The sequence below is a fragment of the Dipodomys merriami genome, unplaced genomic scaffold (assembly GCF_024711535.1).
Source record: "Dipodomys merriami isolate MVZ:Mamm:240054 unplaced genomic scaffold, mDipMer1.0.p SCAF_17, whole genome shotgun sequence".
NCBI lineage: Eukaryota > Metazoa > Chordata > Mammalia > Rodentia > Heteromyidae > Dipodomys > Dipodomys merriami.
In genome coordinates, this window is record NW_027203048.1 from 27,153,823 (window position 1) to 27,164,192 (window position 10,370).

At 36.7% G+C, this 10,370-nt stretch overlaps 1 pseudogene; it reads right to left on the reverse strand.

Annotated features, from left to right (window-relative positions):
• Nucleotides 1-6,367: 6,367 nt before the first annotated feature.
• On the reverse strand, nucleotides 6,368-7,418 carry LOC138829041 (splicing factor 45 pseudogene; annotated as a pseudogene).
• Between the last annotated feature and the right edge of the window lie 2,952 nt (nucleotides 7,419-10,370).

A 10,370-nucleotide genomic window follows, 5' to 3' on the forward strand; every position in this document is an offset into this window, starting at 1 on the left:
GTTTTTCTTTTTGACTTTGCAGGTCAAGTAATTTTTCAAGCATAGTAAATTAAGTGGTAAATCAACTTAGAGTCCTACCATATTGTAAATGCCTAGCTTTTAAAATATTTTTTAAAATAAGTTTATCTTCACAGATAGTTGGTTACTTAAAGTTGGCCTCATCTCTCATTAATTGGATATTTTCTCAATTCAGTAATTGTGAGCTACTCAAGATATGACTCTACATTTCTATATTCAGACATAAGGATTATGACCTGAAAGAGAACTTTCATAGTTCCAAAAATAATTCTGAAATAATCAGAAGGCAATGATTCAGAAGTTAGTTTTCTCTAAATTAAATTATATATCTCAAAAATTCTAACATAGGATAACATCATCAATTTCTTCCAATATCTAATATCTGAGATTTTAACAAGGAAATATATTTGGGAAAGATCATGAAGTACTTAAAATATTTCTATGTTAAGAAGAACATTTGTAACTGGAACGCTCCCAAGATGTATTTATTTTATTCATATTTTGAATCCAGTATCTATTCTCTATTGTTTATTACAACATTTGAAAAATGACAAGCCACATTAAGTGTAAAACTTCTTATTCAGAAAATGAGCTCATGCAATTTATTTCCTGCCTTAAGTTGCAATATGCTAAGTACAAAAATCAGTCAAGAATTCTTAGCACCCAATCTGTGAAAGTTAGTAGAGAACTAGCGCATGCATTTCTTTGGATTAAAAAATTAATCTGGAGTATTGTTAGAGATGGAAGGGCAATTACAAATTCAAAAACCTTGTGGGTTTGCATCAACACCCAAGGACATCAATCAAAAAAGTAAAAGAGTTTGATGATATACAGAAATTTAGTTGGTTGAGAAGACAGAGACGGAAACTAGCATGTAATAAAGTTCAGACATTAAAAATCAATACAGTTTGTAGTTTCTGTTTTATCTTCGCTGTGGGAAGACAGGTTTGCTTTTAAATTTTTATATGAGGAATTTTCTGTAAAGGTTTTAATGCTTTAATATAGAAGGGCTACAGCCTTTCCATAATATGACATATATTGATAAAATAGTGGGTTAATTTCCAAATGAATGTCATCTTGTGCGTGAGATAATATGTTTTGTTGCACGCAGATGCAATTATAGGTTTAAGAATTTTGGTGCTGGGTATCAATCTTGCTAAATCAATCCTTACAAATTATCTCACAAAGGCGCCTGCAATTCAATGGAAAAGCCTCAAGTAGAAAACTAGCAAAGATTTCCTGACAAAAGAAACATGGAGACTTACTTTGTTGTTGTTCAAAAGGATTCTCAAAGAATATTAAAGAACACATAGATGATCGATATTCATTACACAGAGCCTCCCTTGCCTTATACAGCCTCCTGTGTCTCACAAAGCACCTGAAGAGCTTCTATGGATTTACTGAGATGTAAGGTTTTTGCAACTTTTAGGTCCAAATCTCATTTCTTACAGTAGTACTTCACAGTTCTCTTTGTGTTTCTAGAGGATCACTGCAACCTAATAGGTTGATGATTAACTATTATAGTGGTAAGCAAAGGAGAAAGTATAATGTTTGCTAATTTGCATCCACAGGCTTCTCTTGGTAATACATGTTTAATGGTGAATCAAAATTACAAGGTATTCAATGCAATCTAAAATGATATATGTGAAGTCTTCCTTCCTTCCTTCCTTCCTTCCTTCCTTCCTTCCTTCCTTCCTTCCTTCCTTCCTTCCTTCCTTCCTTTCTTCTTTCCTTTTTTCTTGCTTTCTTGCTTTCTTTCTCTCTCTGTCTCCCTGTCTCTATATCTCTGTCTCTGTCTCTGTCTCTGTCTCTCTCTCTCTCCCTGCTTTCCTGCCTTTCTGCCTTCCTTCCAGATTTAAAGCCAGTGTCTCATGCTTACTCAGCATATTTCTTGTTTGGCTAGTGCTTTCTCACTTGAGCTATGCCTCCTGTACTGTCTCTCCTGTATTGTCTTTTGTTGGATATTTTGGAGATGTAGTCTCCTAGACTGTTCTTCCTATGCTGGTTTGAACAGAGATCCTCTGGATCTCAGCCTCTTGAATAACTAAAGTAACAGGCTTGAGCCATCAGGGTCCAGCCAAGTTCTTTGATCTCTTATTCTACCTATAAGCTTACTCATGCAGGAGGAATATCTCTTTTCTCAGCTAGGTCTGTTCTTTATACTCACCTTTCAAGCAACTTGAAAGCATCTACCATCTTCAGAGAGGTCAATGTTGTTATACATGATCTTGTTATACATATAGAAAACTCATTAATATAATAATATAATTAATATAGTTTTTTCCAACTCTTTCCATTTCCTTACAAATGCTACAATATCATTCTGTCTGATGCAAGCGTAGAATTCCATTGTATATATACACTACATTGTCTAATCAGTTCCTCTACTGAGGGGAGTCTGGATTGATTCCGTAACTTGGCTATGGCAACCTATGTTGCAATGACATGGTAGCTTTAGTGTGTTCTTGATTGTTTGTTCTCTATTGGATAAATAAATGGAGTAGAATTGCTGGGTCATAGGGAAGCTATGTGTTTAGTTTTTTTGATGAACCCCCATACTGCTTTCCAGAATGATTGAACACGTTTACATTCTCACAACAGTGCAGTAGAGTTCTCTTTTGGCCACATCCCTGCCAACATCTGTTATAGTTAGTTTTCTTGATAATGGACATCCTAACTGGGGTGAGGTAGAATCTCAATACTGTTTTGATTCATCTTCTGAAAAGTTTCTCTTTAAGTCTTTATAAAAGGGCTAAGGACTTTCTTTGTTTTATTGTGATTCTGGATCTTAGGAAGTTTGGACCTGTGCCTATGAGCCCTAGTGTTTTCTCTTCCTGTAATGTTTTCATGATAAAAATTATATTAAGTAAGTGAACGTAAAGAAACATAAGTTGCATAGTTTTCCTTATTTATTATAACTAGATTTTGCCTATACATCAATAAGTAAACACATTGGATGGTAAAAGACAAAATTTGTACTTGGACATGACAAATTATATGGGACTCTAAACATTCACACAGAGTGACCAAAGGAGGACTTTTTAGGAGAGGATCACAAAGGCTCAATAACTATGTGCATATGATCATATAAAATGATTTTTATCAAAATGCATTCTAAGAAATGGAAACAAGAGGATATTTATTTTATTTGTTTCCTCTCCTTTGTCATTGTTTTTGAGTTTGTCTTATATATAAATTTATGTGTCTTGGGAGAAATAGACAAATGCAGTAATGATACTCACTAGACACTATGGTGAAAATAAACTATACAACTTGTGGTGGGGGAGGGGTTTGGAAGGGAAAAACTGTGAGAAAATGAAGAAAGGTAACCCTGCTCAACAAGAAATGTACTCATAACCTGATTTACGTAACTGTAACTCCTCTGTTTACCACCTTTACAAAGAAAATTCATGTAACATTTTCCATCTTCTTCTTCCAATATGCAGATACACATATATCATATATACTCATGAAGATGTGCAAACACATATGTACATGCATGTATCTATTTATCTACTATAAGTCAAGAGGATGTAAGCTTCAATTCATTGCCTTTGGTTATTTCTCTAAAGCATTATCAAAGCTGATTCCAGCAGAAGATATCTTTCAGACATTGGAAAAATGAAATTTGAATTCTATTACGACTCTTTTTTTAATCTACTTTCAGTTTTAACAGAAAGTTTTGGCAAAGCCATTTTCATGCGTAAAGTACTATTGAACTTGGACCCTTTGGTTTCCTAATTTATAAGTCCAAAAAAGGAGTAAGCCAGACTCTCCCTAGTATACCAAATAATATAAATAACAAAAATAATAGTGTAACAAAAGACATCTGTATTGATTAGCATGTTGACATGCTTTGGCTATGCATTAGGCTTTGTACGTTTCCCCCTGTGGTTCCCATTAGGAAACAGTGTCTCTGTAATAAGTCTTCTCTGGCTGAGAACAGGCTTCACTCACTTCTAGAAAGTTCATCTAAAATAACTGCATGATGGGATGGGCTGGCCAGATCACTTCAGTCACAGAAACCTCTTTCAGTCTATTACAAGCTAATTTGGGCTAATAGGATTTCACATCATTCTGCCACATCTTCCCCTCTCCACCCCCACCCACCCCCACCTCTGAGCCCAAGGTATCCAATTGAAAATCTTTAAAAGCATTGTGATCCTACTTGAAAGTACTTAGATTTTAATTCTGCCTAATGCTTTTATGGGCAACCTAACAGCCCAACTTGGCTCCAGACAGTATCATAATAATGTACAACACAGCTACAAAGAAATTCCTGTGTTTTTTTTCTAATTGGCTTTCATATGAAAATGAGGAAAAGCTTTCAGCCTACTAAATTATTCAGTGGTAACCATGCAGTCTCTAAATTTATTACTCTTGGCTGGTCTACACTTTTAACTATAAAATAAATGGTAGAATCATAACTAAAATGCAATAAATAGGATGACCTGTAAGGATAACTGTAAAGGAACGTCCGTTGTCATAATTCAGTGACAGTGACTACACATCACCAGGTTCATTTTGATAAAAAGTTAAAAAAGATAAAGCTAGAGAAAGAGATTTACCTAAACTAGCAGTCAGTCCTAGATACTTCAGAACCATGGAAGGGTAAGTAATCACAGATTTTTGGTTAATTGCTTCACACATATTTCTGTTTTTAACACTTCTGCAGCAAATTAGACAAGACTACTATATGTGTTATAGGAGTTGTGTGAAAGGTCATGCATTATTCCACTTATGTTTCCTACTCCTAGAGTTTACAGAGAGAGCTAAGCAAAAGTAACAAAAGTAAAGTTAAATATCTTAATGTAATGTTTTTTTTCTTCTTTTTCTTTTCAGTACAGGATTGAACTCTGAGCATCACAGATGTCAAACAAGGGCTATGTCATTTTTGTTATGACTCAGCCCTTTCGATTTTTTCTTTTTCATGATAGGGTCTACTTATGTTGCCCAGGGATTACCTTGAACCTGTGATCCTCTAGCCTCTGCCTCCTGAGTCACCAGGATTACAAGTTTTTATGGGGTTTTAATTTTTAATATTTTATTTGCTTATTTATTTATTTAGCGCCCATACTTTATTTGAACTCAGGGCTCTACACTCTCCCTCGTATTTTTTGCTCAAGGCTTGTGTTCTTACCATTTGAGCCAAGTTTTATTTCAGATGGTTTTGATTGCTATTCGAGCATAAGAATCTCATAAACTTTGCTGCCTGCCTGGGTTGGCTTCAAATTATGATCCTCAGATCTCAGCCTCCTGAGTGGCTAAGGTTACAGGTGTGAGCCACCAATGTCCAGCCCAATATAGTTTTAAAAAGCCATGTCCTTGTGAATTTTCTAAATCATTTCAGTGGTTAGAAAGAGGGAGAAAGAGAGAAAGAGAAAGATTCTTATTATGTAATACAACATTTCCTCATTCTTTTCATTTTTAATTTCCTTCTGCCTATGACATAGCTGTCCCTTTCCCTCTGGGGTTTGAGTAGCCTCACTTAATAATAATAATGGTGATGACCTTAATGAAACCACTAACTAGCATTTTTGAATATTTCCCATGTCTAAGAAGAGCTTTACTTAGTTTAGCTTTTGCCCAACCTCCACAACATGCTTATAAATTAAAAAAATCAAGTCCTCTTCACTTGAACAAACTGAGATCCAAAATAACTGAGCAACTTGACAAATGCTCCTGGTGCTAGGAACTCATATAAAGTATACAATACAGATAGATACCCAGCATAAGCTCGGATAACAAAAACCCCAATAACAATGGACCTAAGAGTAGTAATAATGTGATATCTTCAATAGAGAGAGGATTTTTATCATCTCACATTTTAAAATATAAATCAGAAGTTGCTGTTAGGCTAAGAACCTTCTTGATGGATCTCATATTTAGAATCTTTAAAGTACCAACCTTTCCTCTGCCCTTACCAATTGTTTTATGATCACAACCCTAGGTCTTCTCTGCCTGTATCTCTTCAATCTCCCATCCATCAATGCTGTAAGGCTTCTCCAATTATTCTAATGTACTGCTGACCTCAGGGCCTTTATACTATGGTATTTCTTTCTAATTTTCCATTTTCTTGATTTACTTCCTAACCTCATTCAGTTTTGTTACAGTTTAGCTTTATTTTTACTTTTGGGACTTAATATCTGATAGAAAGTTATGCATCTATGTGAGTATTCTCTTTCTCAGTGATCAGTCTATGGCTCATCTGAAGATCATCAGAAATGACTCTAGATCTTAAAAATCTAACTTCTTCTGCCAAATCCATGACCCTGAATTTATCCAAATTGTAGAAACGTGCATTTGCTACTCCACCCCCAAGACATCTGCTTTTCAGATCAACCACGGCTTAAAATATGCTCACCGTTTCATCATTGGGGGGGCATCAGGAATTTCAAATATCACGTATTTTCCAACTTTGCCATTTTTTCCACATTTTCCCCTGGTTTCCACTTCTAAGTCTTCATTTGTTTCTCCTACTCTGACCTAATAGCCTCAGCAGAACCACTTTAGAAGGGTACTTAAGCATCTCAATTTATGGATTTGAACCTGACTCTGTGGATGTACTGTGAGCCTCTCCCTTCTCAATGGTGTCACCCATCAAGATCTTGCTGCCACTCTTGCTGATCTACTCCATGGACTACACAGTGCTCACCCTCTGCTGGTACTTCCTCAACCCCTGATATTCCTGGAAGCCTGCATGATCTTAGGTGCTACTGTACCATGTTAACAAGAAAGGAGTTGCTGGACCCTGTTAGAAATCTTAGCCTATTTGGTTCCTTATGCACTGGAGGGGGAAGAGCATCTCTGGAAGACTCAGGTCTTGAGTCCTCTTCATAAGGCGCATCTACAGGTAACTCCTTGTCTTTCTCTCTAAGAGAAGTAGGTGTGACAATGGCAGTTTTACCCATAATTCTTTTCTTTTTCTCTTGCTCATAATCTTCATCTTCATCAGAATCACCACTAGCTTCATGTCAGTCCTTATACCTCACTTCCCTTTCTTCTATTTCCTTCTGTCTTTCCAGTTCCTGTGGCCTGTGGCACTTTTCTACTTCCTCAGGATCATTGGAAAACATGGGATACTATTTGTCAGCTAAGGAAATGAGAATTTTGCCTGCAGAAAACCCACTGGGAACAGGTCCTTCAAGCCCAGCTGCTATGTATGGTGACATGTCCAAAACTTGCTGGTCATCCAGACTACTATCCCTCTTCAGGTCAAGGACAGGTGCAAAGTCAATGATGGGGACAAGGATTGCTCTTCATTTTATCCTTTGACTCTTTGCTTGAATGAGGGCTGCCTTCTTCACCAGAAGCTGAGAGTGGAAGTTTGAAGTTTGGGGACCAGCCTTCTCTGTGTTGGAGTCATTGGTCTCCACTCCTGGGTCAACATACAGTGACATCTTCTTTCATTTTAATGGGGACCTTCCAGACAGGCCCACCTGCACTCTGCCTCGCCAAAGACCCCACCAGAAGGCCAAAGCCTTTGTTGGGTCCCACCTTCAGCTGAGTACTGATGGAACTCCACAATGCAGAGCAAAGGCTACCTCTACCATCTCTATGGGTATCATCTGAGATTTTCTTTGCATGACACCTGTTGATTGCTTTCCTGAAATCTCTTGTTCCTTTTCCTTCCTTTCCCCTACAGTTAAGCAATTGCATTTACTTAGCTGTCTTGTAGATTTGGCAGTCCTTACATCAGGGAAGTAAAAAGCTTTGGATGCTAAATCCCTCCTTGCTTTTCCTTAGCTGTAGTTCAAACCATGAAGTTAAGAATGTATTGATCCTATCTCTCCCTGCACATGTGTGAGAATGTTTGATAAGCAGCAGATGCAACTGAACCTGATACTTGATTTTGTAGCAGTAGCAATGACTGACATGCAGCCAGTGTAAACAGCCCAGAACTGCACTAGAGGATTTAATACATGAGCTCACCTGACTCTCTTAGAAACTTCATGAGAAAGACTAGTTATTATTTCCCTCAGGGGCATATCATTTCTTCTCCAGTTTCATTCCTGAAGACTGCTGTAAGCTCTTATTTCTTCACATTGTTTGGAGGGTCCAAGTGATGGTATATTGGGTTAACAGTGCAGAGATGGAGCACATTAGAGTTTCAAACAGGCTATACTGTCTAAAGCCTAAACCTTTATTCCTATATTAGGTTATTTAATATATTTTTATACCAATAACAACAATGAAAACAAAGAGGAAAAGAAGAAAGGAAGGAAAGAAGGAAGGAAGGAAGGAAGGAAAGAAGAAAGAAGAGGAGGAGGGAGAGGAAGTGGAGAAGGAGGAGAAGGAAGAAGAATTTGCAAGTACAAAAGACATAACTATAATCCTAGCTACTTGAGAGATTGCAAATGGGAAGGTCAGGATTCTAGGCCAGTCTCAGCACAAAGGTCCTGATATACCTTCCCAACCCATTGCTAGGTATAGTGGCACCTGAATGTTATCCTATCTACATGGGAGAGGAGGATAGGGAGACTCTGTCTCAATGGAAGAAGCATGGTGGCATGAGGCCCTGAGTTTAAATTCTAATAGTAGAGGAGAGAGGAGGATTAGGTGAAAAAGGAGGAGGAAGTATATGGCTTAAATTTTAAGCTAAGAAGAAAAAAACTAGTCATATTTCAAGAAAAAAAATGTTCTTGAAACCAGGTGCTGGTGGTTCATGCCTGTTTTCCTAGCTACTCAGGAGGCTGAGATCTGAGGGTCAAGGTTCAAAGCCAGCCCAGGCAGGAAAGTCCATGAGACTCTTATCTCCAATAGACCACCAGAAAACCAGAAATGGCCCTGTGGCTCAAGTGGTAGAGTACTAGCACTGGAGCTGAAGATCTGAGGGATAGCACCCAGGGCCAGAGTTTAAGCCCCACTACCAACCAAAAAAAATTCTTGAAGCACATCATTGGATATGAGTGTTGATATAGTCACCATATCTAGATTAATGTGAAAATCATGAGATTCATAATTAAGTAAATATATAACCCTGGAGATTTCTGGGAGTTGTTACTTTTCTTCTCTTTTGTAATTGATCACAATTTTCCTCCAAGTTTGTATAAATGTGATGCGAGACATTTACATGGGAACATGAGATTTAAGCACTAGCCAGATGTTTCCAGAGAAATGTCCCAGATGGTAGACACTGTCTGAAAGATCCAATTTGGAAAGTTGTCAGAATTCTTATTAAGCTAAAACTTCCATCCAATGCATAAAACCAAGCGAGGAGGAGTAAGGTTGTTTCTGTTTTCCTATCTGATCTTCTTTCCTTTTCTTATTTCCTGTTGTCAACACCTTCAATCTTTTTCTCCAGTTGCATTTGTAGTATGTAATACATATTCTCCCCAAGTTATGCGTTTTTCCTTCAAAGACACTTGCATATACTGGCTCTAAAGGACAGAGAGAGACTTTGTTCAGCAAACCTCAGACTTTCCATTACTCTTAGGACAAATTCCAAATTATTAACAGCACTACAGGCTCTTAGTAATCTGGTACACTCAGGCTTGTTGAACATTATCTTTCAGTATTTACCAAAAGAAGAAAAAAATGTATGCATTATTCCAATTAACACTCCGACTTCCAGAATGTCATTTGGAGTAGACTTGATGTCTACCAAGTGGATAAAAACCAGAATATCCTGGTTTTCATGTTTGAAATTTCCAGGGACCTTTTCCCCTTCTTTCTTTTTTTTTTTTGAACATTCAACATTTCAAAAAATTATTTCCTATTGTTATTATAAAGGTGATGTACAGCAAGGTCACAGTTATATAAGTTGTTGAACAAAGAGTACATTTCTTTTTGGACAATGTTCTTTCATTTTTTAATGTAAAGTTTCATTTAGTTTGAGTTCACTTCTTTACTAAACATGGCTTTTCTGATATGTTTTGATATTATACTAATCATTTGGCCCAAAGAACTTAAGCAAAGTATCAAACACAATGGTGATTGAACAGAACAAAGGTAAAAATTGAGATCAAAGTCAGAATATTTAGTGATGTTTATTCCTTAATTTTCCTACATTTATGCACATGTGAACTAGAATGAAAACAGCCACTGCACACAATGTAAATAATGTCATCAGGAAAAAATTCAATGCTTAATATTAAAGATCAAAGCAAATTTTACATTTTCAAAGGATGAGCACACATATATTTTAAAATGTTTTTATTATCTCAAACACAAAAACTATACCTAGCTTTTTAATCTGCTTTAATGTGGATACAACATTTTCTTCTCTCCGCTGGTCACTGTTAACCTGGAAAAGTAGAATGGTGAATAGGTCCTGAATCAACATTTGCTTGAATTTGTTAATCACCATTGACTGTTAGTTGAATTTTTACAGATCTTATGGTCAGTGGAAG